Source organism: Hyla sarda, chromosome 5 (assembly GCF_029499605.1).
Source record: "Hyla sarda isolate aHylSar1 chromosome 5, aHylSar1.hap1, whole genome shotgun sequence".
Classification (NCBI taxonomy): domain Eukaryota; kingdom Metazoa; phylum Chordata; class Amphibia; order Anura; family Hylidae; genus Hyla; species Hyla sarda.
In genome coordinates this window covers 345206660-345219024 of record NC_079193.1, presented here as the reverse complement: position 1 = coordinate 345219024, position 12365 = coordinate 345206660, and the positions used below count along the sequence as shown (strand labels likewise).

Below are 12365 nucleotides of genomic sequence, written 5' to 3'. Positions count from 1 at the left end.
AGGTTGCAATGCGGCCGAGACCTGACTCACTAGTCAGCTGATGACAGGGAGCCTGTCTGCTTCAATGGGTGGAGCGATCGCTTGGTGGGAGAGAGATCAATCTGCAACTAATGCAACAGCTGTAGGCACCCTGATTGAAAACCACAGGTCTTTTGAATGGATGCAGCTCATTTATGTTTCAATGGGTGGGGTGGCTGATGTGTGGGAGGGAGGAAAATGGAATTATGGGATTTGTAGGCGACAAACTCAAACAGGAAATACCAGTTTACAAAAAGCTAGCCACAGTGTTATGGTAACCTCACAACATAGCCATTCAGCCCCAAGACAAGCGCAGATCCTTCCTAAGCACGTCCATTACTGTCTGCCAGGTACGTACTAAAATCAACTTGTCAGGGCAGCTGGCCACTGGGTCATTCCCTCTGTGGGTTTGGTGGCAGTGGTGGGTGCCCAGCGTTGTGCCAGTGTTAGCTTATGGCCCCACTCTTATCAGGTGGCCTTGACGTGGCGAGTGGGCTGGCACTTTTCTTCCTTGCATTCTCCCAGCCCTCTGGCAGGGAACACATGGTAGGTGTTCACACTGGTGTGATGCTTTGTCTGTGGGATGGTGTGGCCCAGAGCCAGGAGCTTGGCCAGGCAGCAGTGGGGTTGCATGGCCACTGGGTCATTTCCCCAGTGGGCTTGGTGACGCTACTCCAGTGTTATTTTGGGGACCCACTCTTATCAGGTGACCTTGACATGGCAACGTGGGCTTGAATGTTTTGATCAAAAGGTACAATAAAAACATGTTGGTGTTTTTTTTTAATTATGCTTAATTAGATCATTGTACAAGTTGTGGATGTGCGGCCATGTTCTCTTTCTCTATTTGTTGGATAACATTTTTTTTTTTTTTAAATAAAAAGTTTTATGCAATAAAAAGAAAATGGTGCTGAAGTAGTTAATGTGGAGGGTGTTCAATGTGCTCATTCAATTATGCCCCAAAGAATTAAGTATTGAATTAAACTCTGCTACATCTTTAAGTAATAACCAAGCCAGGTTCCCAGGACACATCATTCACGTTGACCCATTTAGCAGTGTCTTGTCCTGTTTGCATAATTTCTCATTAACATGTGACTTCCACACAGACCTGTTACATTGATAGAAAAATTAGTGTAAATGTATTTGGTTTCAAGCAGCGTTCGCAGCGATGCGTGACGGCTCTGTCTCCTGTTCCTCAGTAATTCGGAGCAGTGTGTTTACTCTCGGAGCCCTTGTCGTTCTAGCTCAGTAAACCTCTCTGTTTGTTGCCATCACTTCTCCCCTTTGTTTATCATTTTCCTTACAATCATTGTGTTTCCTGCAGAAATGTATCCAATCTGTCTAATTTGTCCCTGTGGTCAGTGCTTCCTATACACATTAATTCCACATTCAGGACATGTTAGACATATCGCAGGGGAAAGTATCAGTATGGCTCATATCTGCGATGGCACTCGCTTCATTTCTGAAGTCTAATTAAAAGCAAAGAACTGAAGGGGAATCTACAGGTTGTAAAATAAAATCTCTTTATCCTGATATAATGATATAGTTGGGTTTCAAAAACATTAACTTTTTAACTAAGTGGAGGGTCTCATATTACTGCCTGTGCCTACTCAACTTCTGGACTCCAGAGGCGGCCATTGTTTCTTGAAAAATCAGACTTGGATCAGCAATACAAATCATTTCTGTGTGAAGGCAGGTGACCACATAGATCACAGAAGTAAGAGCCTTATTACATGGGTTGATATGTGTGAAGAAGCGACAATCTCATAGATCGGTGTTCGTTTAAAGAGTCTGTTACAGGGCTTGACCATCATGCAAGCAGGATGGGGCGGACATTCCTTGTTGGTGTTGTCTTTTGCTTCCAACATTTTTTGGCCGCTCCTTTGTAGAGTCTGTTTCAGTGACAAACTACTGACCTGGACAGTCCACTGCACAATGGGGACCAATGTGACCCAATGGGTCCTCTTGGCTTTCAGTGGGATCTGTTGGGTTTGTGTCTGGTGTCAGATGTTTCACAGGACTTGAGTGGAGAATATATTGTTACATGTAGTATTTATTCTCCGCTTAATTCTCATGATGTGAACAGACTCGGCCAATGAAGATCCTCTAAATGGAGCTCAACGCTAATGTGAACCCGGCCCTGCATAGATTGTTTAGAAAGGGAAATTGTCACCTGTTCAATGCGGTCTAAACGGTGGGCAGCAATAAAAAAAGGTGCATGGAGCAAGGTCAAGGGACAGTGATTTAACTCTGTGTAATGCTCAGCCTTCACGCCCCCTTCCGAAGACATGAATGTAGGGGATGTGACGTTACGGGGCAGGCCGGAGATCACTTTGGTCCCAGCAACAGCGACCAGACCCCTCACGAACAGACCGCTTATCCCCTAAGTTTTCGATAGGGGATAAGATGTCTAGAGTCGGAGTACCCCTTCAATGTCCAAACCTTGGCAACAAAAGTGCCCTAAGTGAAAATGTCTAAATTGGGCCAAATTAACAAGGCTACTTTCACACAATAACGGATCATGAATTAAGGGATCAAATGACTGATCACAACGTATCATTACAGATGGCCAATGTCCGTCATTTTAACGGACATTCTGTTAAAATAATTAACATTGGCCATCCGTTATGATCCGTTATTATATCCATTATGATCAGTTATTGTCTGCTAATTTTAACCCATTTTGTACTTCCTGGCTAAGAGGCTTTACTGAGCATGCTCAGTAGCAATAATGGATCATAACTGCATAAACAAATAACGGACACTAACGGATGCCATTAGTGGACATCCAGCATCCATAGACTTCAATGTAAAAAATTTACGGGAGAAAAATTAGTGCATGCACCATTATTTCTCCTGTCAAAAAAACAGACTAGAATTATTACTAACAGCAACTGGTGATAATGGATGCTTAAAAGATCCCATTGACATTAAAAGGGTACAATTGTTTTTAAATCAACTGGTGCCAGAAAGGTAAACAGATTTGTAAGTTACTTCTATTAAAAAAATCTTAATCCTTCTAGTACTTAACAGCTGCTGTATAATACAGAGGAAGTTGTGAAGCTCTTTTCTGTCTGACCACAGTGCTCTCTGCTGACACCTCTGTCCATGTCAGGAACTGTCCAGAGCAGGAGAGGTTTGCTATGGGGATTTGCTCCTACTCTGGACAGTTCCAAACATGGACAGAAGTGTCAGCAGAGAGCACTGTGGTCAGACAGAAAAGAACTACTACACTTCCTCTGTAGTATACAGCAGCTGATAAGTACTGGAAGGATGAAGATTTTTTTACTAGAAGTAATTTACAAAACTGTTTAACTCTGAGGCCAGTTGATATGAATTTTTTTTTTCTTCCACCCGAGTACCCCTTTAATGGGAGCTTTTGATGGCCGTTATCAGGAGTTCAGAGCTGGAGAGCATAACGGGGATCATTTCCAGGATGACAACCGCAGTGTGAAAGAGGTCTTAGTGTTACAAGGTGTCAGGTGTAAATGGGGGAGTAGGTGTCTTCAATGTGACGTTATCACTCTGTTATATTGGTCACTGGGAGTTCCACGTGGCACCTCATGGCACCCCTAATCGTAAAGTTTCCTATCTTCACGTGTACTGTTGATTTATGCAAAGTTTGTTGAAAAGACAGTGACCATTCCAGGTATAAGGCATTGATACAAATCTCTTTATGTCGAATCCATATAAAAAGAGCGCTAAGGCTTTAGCTGAGCTATTTATCCTCTACCCCATCACACTGGCATGTTTTTCAGAGCTACCTTACAAATGCAGAACTTGTTCTAACAGCAGCTAATTGTTAACCTCTTCCAGTAGTGATGTCACCGCGGTTCGGTAACTACACCGTTCCTTTCATCGTGAAATTACACCGACAATAATGGTCATCACAGAGACCTATTATTCCTATTCAGTAAATGTAACCTATGGCTTAAAACCTTTGTAGGTAGGAACAAAAAGAACACTTGTGGGCTTTGTCTTTGTTTCTCGTACAAGATATAACTTTTTTTTTTCTGAGTAGATCAACCTTTTGTTGTGCAAACCAAAGGTGTCACTGATCTTTATGTAACTGTGCAGGATGTGCAGATCATTTAGAGGGAGAAGTAGAACCTCACTTTGCATTAGATTTTTTATTAATTTATTATTCTTTTAAAATGTGTCAGTTGGGGTTCCCACACCCCATATTTGCCTACTACTCCCCCTAGTTATATGCAAGGCTTTTTTTTGTGTCTATATTTCTCATTAATCGCCCAGCCCTATTATTTCACTTTCTTGCCCACACACAGTATAATGCCCCCTTATGGCTCCCACACACATTATGTCTCCTTATAGCCTACACACAGTATAATGCCCCTTATGGCTCCCACACACACATTATGTCTCCTTATAGCCTACACACAGTATAATGCCCCTTATGGCTCCCACACACATTATGTCACCTTATAGCCTACACACAGTATTATGATCCCTTATAGCCCACAAATAGTATTATTCCCCCTTAAAACTCCTAAACATAGTATTCTATTCCTATACAGTTCACACACAGTACAGGGTGGGCCATTTATATGGATACACCTTAATAAAATGGGAATGGTTGGTGATATTTACTTCCTGTTTGTGGCACATTAGTATATGTGAGGGGGGAAACTTTTCAAGATGGGTGGTGACCATGGCGGCCATTTTGAAGTTGGCCATTTTGAATCCAACTTTTGTTTTTTCAATAGCAAGAGGGTCATGTGATGCATCAAACTTATTGGGATTTTCACAAGAAAAACAATGATGTGCTTGGTTTTAACGTAACTTTATTCTTTCATGAGTTATTTACAAGTTTCTGACCACTTATAAAATGTGTTCAACGTGCTGCCCATTGTGTTGGATTGTCAATGCAACCCTCTTCTCCCACTCTTCACACACTGATAGCAACACCGCAGGAGAAATGCTAGCACAGGCTTCCAGTATCCATATACACTGCTATATACTACTATATACACCACAAAAGAAATGCTAGCACAGGCTTCCAGTATCCGTATACACTGCTATATACTACTATATACACCGCAGGAGAAATGCTAGCACAGGCTTCCAGTATCCGTATACACTGCTATATACTACTATATACACCGCAGGAGAAATGCTAGCACAGGCTTCCAGTAATCGTAGTTTCAGGTGCTGCACATCTTGTATCTTCACAGCATAGACAATGGCCTTCAGATGACCCGAAAGATAAGTCTAAGGGGGTCAGATCGGGAAACCTTGGGGGCCATTCAACTGGCCCACGACGACCAATCCACTTTCCAGGAAACTGTTCATCTAGGAATGCTCGGACCTGACACCCATAATGTGGTGGTCACCATCTTGCTGGAAAAACTCAGGGAACATGCCAGCTTCAGTGCATAACGAGGGAAACACATCAGCATGTAGCAATTTTGCATATCCAGTGGCCTTGAGGTTTCCATTGATGAAGAATGGCCCCACTATCTTTGTACCCCATATACCACACCATACCATCAACTTATGTGTTCCAACAGTCTTGAAGGGATCTATACAATGTGGGTTAGTGTCAGACCAATAGCGCTGGTTTTGTTTGTTAACTTCACCATTCACATAAAAGTTTGCCTCATCACTGAACAAAATCTTCTGCGTAAACTGAGGGTCCTGTTCCAATTTTTGTTTTGCCCATTCTGCAGCACCTGAAACTATGGATACTGGAAGCCTGTGCTAGCATTTCTCCTGCAGTGTATATAGTAGTATATAGCAGTGTATACGGATACTGGAAGCCTGTGCTAGCATTTCTCCTGCGGTGTTGCTATCAGTGTGTGAAGAGTGGGAGAAGAGGGTTGCATTGACAATCCAACACAATGGGCAGCACATTGAACACATTTTATAAGTGGGCAGAAACATTAACCCCTTAAGGACCAAGGGCGTACAGGTACACCCTTGGTCCTACTCTCCTGATATAACGTGGGGTTACACAATAACCCCGCGTCATATCACGGCGGGCCCGACATCATAGTGAAGCCGGGACCCGCCTCTAATAGCGCCGATCGCGGCGCCGCGCGCTATTAACCCTTTAGCCGCGGGCTCAGAGCTGAGCCGCGCAGCTAAAAGTGAAAGTGAAAGTTGCCGACTAGCTCAGTCGGGCTGTTCGGGATAGCCGCGGCTAATCACGGCATCCCGAACAGCTGACAGGACAGCGGGAGGGCCCCTAACTGCTTCCTCGCTGTCCGATCGCCAAATGACTGCTCAGTGCCTGAGATCCAGGCATGAGCAGTCATGCGGCAGAATCGCTGATCACTGGTTTCTTATGAGAAACCAGTGATCAATGATAAAGATCAGTGTGTGCAGTGTTATAGGTCCCTATGGGATAACAATGATCAGTATAAGAGATCAGTGTGTGCAGTGTTATAGGTCCCTATGGGAGCTATAACACTGCAAAAAAAAAAAGTGAAAAAAAAAAAGTGAATAAAGATCATTTAACTCCTCACCTATTAAAAGTTTTAATCACCCCCCTTTTCCAATAAAAAAAAAACTGTGTAAATAAAAATAAACATATATGGTATCACCGCGTGCGGAAATGTCCGAATTAGATCAATAAGTCCTATCAATGCAAAAATGGTACCGTTAAAAACTTCAGATCATGGCGCAAAAAATGAGCCCTCATACCGCCCCATACACGGAAAAATAAAAAAGTTATAGGGGTCAGAAGATGACAATTTTAAACGTATTAATTTTCCTGCATGTAGTTATGATTTTTTCCAGAAGTCTGACAAAATCAAACCTATATAAGTAGGGTATCATTTTAATCGTATGGACCTACAGAATAAAGATAAGGTGTCATTTTTACTGAAAAATGTACTACGTAGAAACGGAAGCCCCCAAAAGTTACAAAACGGCGGGGTTTTTTTTTCTATTTTGTCGCACAATGATTTTTTTTTTCCGTTTCACCGTAGATTTTTGGGCAAAATGACTGACGTCATTACAAAGTAGAATGGGTGGCGCAAAAAATAAGCCATCATATGAATTTTTAGGTGCAAAATTGAAAGAGTTATGATTTTTTAAAGGCCGCCATGGTCATCACCCCTCTTGAAAATGTTCCCCCTCACATATACAAATGTGCCACAAACAGGAAGTTAATATCACCAACCATTCCCATTTTATTAAGGTCTATCCATATAAATGGCCCACCCTGTATATTTCCTCCTTATGACACCTACTCAGTATAATACCTTTCAGACCCCTACACAGTATAATGCCCCTATAGTGTTCCCACAATAACTATTATGCCCTTTTGTGATTCCCCCCCCCACACACAAACTAATGCCTCTATAATGCCTTATAGATAGTACTATACCGCTTAGTGCCTTCTATACACTATAATACCCACTTGTGTCCCCCACGCAGTATAATGGTTTCTTAAGAATTTGTGCCACAGATATAAAAAATCTATATATTTCTCACCTAGTCTCCTTCCCACAAAACTCTAAAACCCTCTCCCGCTAGACGCAGCAGTCATGATCACTGCAGCCATGCCAACGTCCTCTCGCCTATCCAAGCAGCCTTAATGACTGACTGTTCCTTGTTGACTATTGTGTTCAGTGCGTCCTGAGGATAGTGATGGCATTGAAACTTGACGTGTTCCTCAATTTAAAAATATCAGTTTTGGGTTTCTTTTTTTTCTCATCTCCTGATAAAACACTTGATCAGTTCTCAGTAGTTGATGCCTTTTTAATAGTTAACTGAAACAAATTATGACAAAATGTGAGCTTTTGAGACTACATAGATCTGTTCATGAGATACAGAGAGACAGGTGAGATACAGAGAGACAGGTGAGATACAGAGAGACAGGTGAGATACAGAGAGACAGGTGAGATACAGAGAGACAGGTGAGATACAGAGAGACAGGTGAGATACAGAGAGACAGGTGAGATACAGAGAGACAGGTGAGATACAGAGAGACAGGTGAGATACAGAGAGACAGGTGAGATACAGAGAGACAGGTGAGATACAGAGAGACAGGTGAGATACAGAGAGACAGGTAGTCTGTGAAGCTCACATTTTGTCATCATCCTTTATGGTTTTATGGAACTTTTTGTATCACTTCTATCCACTGGCTAACATGGTATACAGAAGTGTTTATTTCTTTTAACAACATCTTTACTCCTGTACAGCTGCCAGTGGAAGAGGTACAGCAACTTTTGTTTGTGTAATCACACCTTTCAACCAGTCCCAGTCTATTAAAGGTGTACTCCGCCCCTAAACATCTTATCCCCTATCCAAAGGATAGGGGATAAGATGTCTGATCCCTGGGGACCCCCCGCGTTCTCCTTGCAGCACCCAGTGTTAGTATAGAGCATTGAGTGCAGCACCAGAGGCTCGTGATGTCAAGGCCACGCCCCCTCAATGGTAGTTTATGAGAGGGGGCGTAGCTGTTACATCACGAGCCTACGCATCGCCAGTCAACCCGCACTGAGTGAAGTTCGCTCCATACACTGGATGTCTGGGGTGCTGCAGCCAAGATCGCGGGGGTCCCCAGTGGCGGGACCCAGCAATTAGACATCTTATCCCCTATCATTTGTATAGGAGATAAAATGTCTAGGGGCGGAGTACCCCTTTAATGTTATCTCTTTTTTTCTGATCATGAATCCAACCAAATATACAAAAAAAAATAATTAGATGACCCTGCATATTTAAGAGATGACCATAATGGCAAGAGGACAAAATTAAAATAAGTATTTTGGCAGCTGAGCTCATTTATGCAGGATAAAGCCATTAACCGCCGAGTCGAGAAGTTTGTGACGAATCGAATCACTATAACTTCGTTCATCTCTAAAAATTATATCTAAAAATGACAAAATAAAGCCCTATGCATCACAGAAAGAATGTGCAAAAGTAGTTACTGGTTATCAGGACTTTTTCCTTCTATTTTTGTGACTGTTTTTATTATTTTCAAGATTACAATTACTAAACCTGTACATTTCATTCAACTCCTATAAGAAGATGAAATAGGGTAGGGCAGTGGTCTCCAACCTGCGGACCTCCAGATGTTGTAAAACTACAACTCCCAGCATGCCCGGACAGCCAACGGCTGTCCGGGCATGTTGGGAGTTGTAGTTTTGCAACATCTAGAGGTCCGCAAGTTGAAGACCACTGGGGTAGGGAATGCAGAGGCGTGAAGAATTTGGACCTCACGGTCAATGGCGTACGCGCAAAAAAATTTCAAAGTCCAAAATAGTGCATTTTTGGTCATTTTTTATATCATTTAAAAATCAATAAGTCCTATCAATGCAAAAATGGTACCGTTGAAAACTTCAGATCACGGCGCAAAAAAATGAGCCCTCATACCGCCCCATACACAGAAAAATGAAAAAGTTATAGGGGTCAGAAGATGACATTTTTAAACGTATTTATTTTCCTGCATGTAGTTATGATTTTTTCCAGAAGTCCGACAAAATCAAACCTATATAAGTAGGGTACCATTTTAACCGTATGGACCTACAGAATAAAGATAAGGTGTCATTTATACCGAAAAATTTACTATGTAGAAATGGAAGCCCCCATAAGTTACAAAACAGCGTTTTGTTTTTTTCAATTTTGTCGCACAATGATTTTTTTTTTTTCCGTTTCACCGTAGATTTTTGGGCAAATTGACTGACGTCATTACAAAGTAGAATTGGTGGCGCAAAAAATAAGCAATCATATGGATTTTTAGGTGCAAAATTGAAAGAGTTATGATTTTTTAAAGGCAAGGAGCAAAAAACGAAAATGCAAAAACTGAAAAACCCCGGTCCTTAAGGGGTTAAACCAATGCAATGTCAGGGTAGTTGGATTTTCCTCTTGCACCGTGTCTGAGACATGTCTCAGACACTGTGCACCAAAATAACTTTGAGAAACCCGACAAAAACTAGTGGGTTTTAGCTTAGTAAATGAGGGCGGCCTATGTGTGAACACCTTTACCGTAGGTGGGTGATGACACATATTTGAAAAAAAATTATTTATTATTTAATATATATATATATATATATATATATATATATATATATATATATATATATATAATGTATATGTATAATATATTTAAACTTTACAGCAACCATGGTTTATGGCTTTTAGTTTTTTTGTGGTCAAATCTATTATCACGTTTGCTGTTATGTCGACAAGCTCTTTGTACCACTGTGTTAGAACAGCTGCTTCTTGTAGAAAATTGATCAGACACAGCGAGTAAGGTGTCAGTAGAGAAGAGCCATGATGTTACTTCATTAACTTCGAAATCCATGTGATGGTAAATACTGTTGTGTCAAAAAAGACCAAAGTATTGTTGGTGTAATACCAGAAAAATTATATATGCAAGCTTTTGGATCAAAGAGGCCTCTTTTAGTTTACAAATGAATGAAAAAATAGCGAAACACTTACAATATATTCCATTAAGACATCCATACACGTGGGGGATACAGCAAAAGTAGTAAAATTGTGTTGCTAATGGAATGGAAGCAGTCCAGAGATCTGGGGTCGTTTAATATATTTTTGCTGTATTTTTGAGGTTCGAAAGCCTTATCCAGATGACAGAGCCTTGTCCACTGATCCGGTATGATGGCACATGGGGTTCCCACGAGTCTGTGTTGCAGAGACATAGGGGGCATTTACAAAGAGTGGTGTGAATCCTTAACTGTTATAGAGCACAAAAGTTGCGGACTTGCACCAAATTTATCAAACGGCGCACAAAGACTTTGTGTCAAAAGTCGCATATACCCTGACTCAAAAGTCGCACAGAAAAATGTTGGGCAAGGTTGAATTCACTTGAGAAATTATTTCTGGAATCGTGCAACATTTTTGCAACAGTCTGGTTAAGAATCATAGAAAACGTTTCTAAAGCAATTTTCGCACAGACCCATCATAGAGAAAAAAGCAGTTTAAAAAGCTTTCTAAATGTCTTGATAAATCCAATAGACCCCACTTGTCACTTAAGTGAATGGAGTGGAATGCACATGTGCAGCCAGCACTTCTGAACATTTCTAAGCTTGACAATGTCCATGATCCCTGTAGATAATAAATGGAGCGCTGGTTGTATGAACACTGTGTACTACATTCATTTAAGGGTGTACAATAGGGCTGCACGATATGGGGAAAATATGCCATTGCGATTATGGGCTTAAATATTGTGATTTTGATATGCGATGCGATTTAATAAATAAATGGTGAAATCCCCCCATTTCATGTTCAACCTCCTCCATTTTACAACTATCCACCCATTTTATGCCCACTGCCCATTTCACATCTCCTCCGTTTAATTTCTATCTCCCCTTGTCACATTCTCCCCTCATGGTCACATCTTCTCCCGTCACATCTTCCCCCTGCAACATTTCCCCCCCCCTCCCCCTGCCACATTCCCCCCCCTCCCCTTGCCACATCCCCCCCCTCCCCTTGCCACATCCCCCCCCTCCCCTTGCCACATCCCCCCCCCTCCCCTTGCCACATTCCCTCCCTCCCCTTGCCACATTCCCCCCCCTCCCCTTGCCACATTCCCCCCCCTCCCCTTGCCACATTCCCCCCCCTCCCCTTGCCACATTCCCCCCCCTCCCCTTGCCACATTCCCCCCCCTCCCCTTGCCACATTCCCCCCCTCCCCTTGCCACATTCCCCCCTCCCCTTGCCACATTCCCCCCTCCCCTTGCCACATTCCCCCCTCCCCTTGCCACATTCCCCCCTCCCCTTGCCACATTCCCCCCTCCCCTTGCCACATTCCCCCCTCCCCTTGCCACATTCCCCCCTCCCCTTGCCACATTCCCCCCTCCCCTTGCCACATTATCCCCCCCTCCCCTTGCCACATTACCCCCCTCCCCTTGCCACATTACCCCCCCTCCCCTTGCCACATTACCCCCCCTCCCCTTGCCACATTACCCCCCTCCCCTTGCCACATTCCCCCCCCTCCCCTTGCCACATTCCCCCCCCTCCCCTTGCCACATTCCCCCCCCTCCCCTTGCCACATTCCCCCCCCCCCTCCCCTTGCCACATTCCCCCCCCTCCCCTTGCCACATTGCCCCCCCCTCCCCTTGCCACATTGCCCCCCCCTCCCCTTGCCACATCTCTCCCCCCCCCCCATCACAATCTTCCTTCCATGTCACATCCCCCCCTCCCCTTGCCACAGGTCCCCCCCCCCCCCGTCACAATCTTCCTTCCATGTCACATTTCCCCTCCTGTCATAATCTTCCCCCTTTGTCACATTTTGTACTGCAGCAATACAATGGGTTTCCTGGGACAGTTTTCAAATCTCTCAGGAAAACTCTCTCGGGAAACCTAGTGTGTTTACTGCCGAAAAAGACCTTTTTCCAATCACTGGCTTGACACGTGACACCG

At 43.2% G+C, this 12365-nt stretch overlaps 1 protein-coding gene across 2 annotated transcripts in view; it reads left to right on the top strand.

Annotated features, from left to right (window-relative positions):
• Positions 1 to 12365, top strand: part of NUDCD1 (NudC domain containing 1) — a 168364-nt gene that overhangs the window by 88695 nt on the left and 67304 nt on the right. The window lies entirely within an intron of this gene.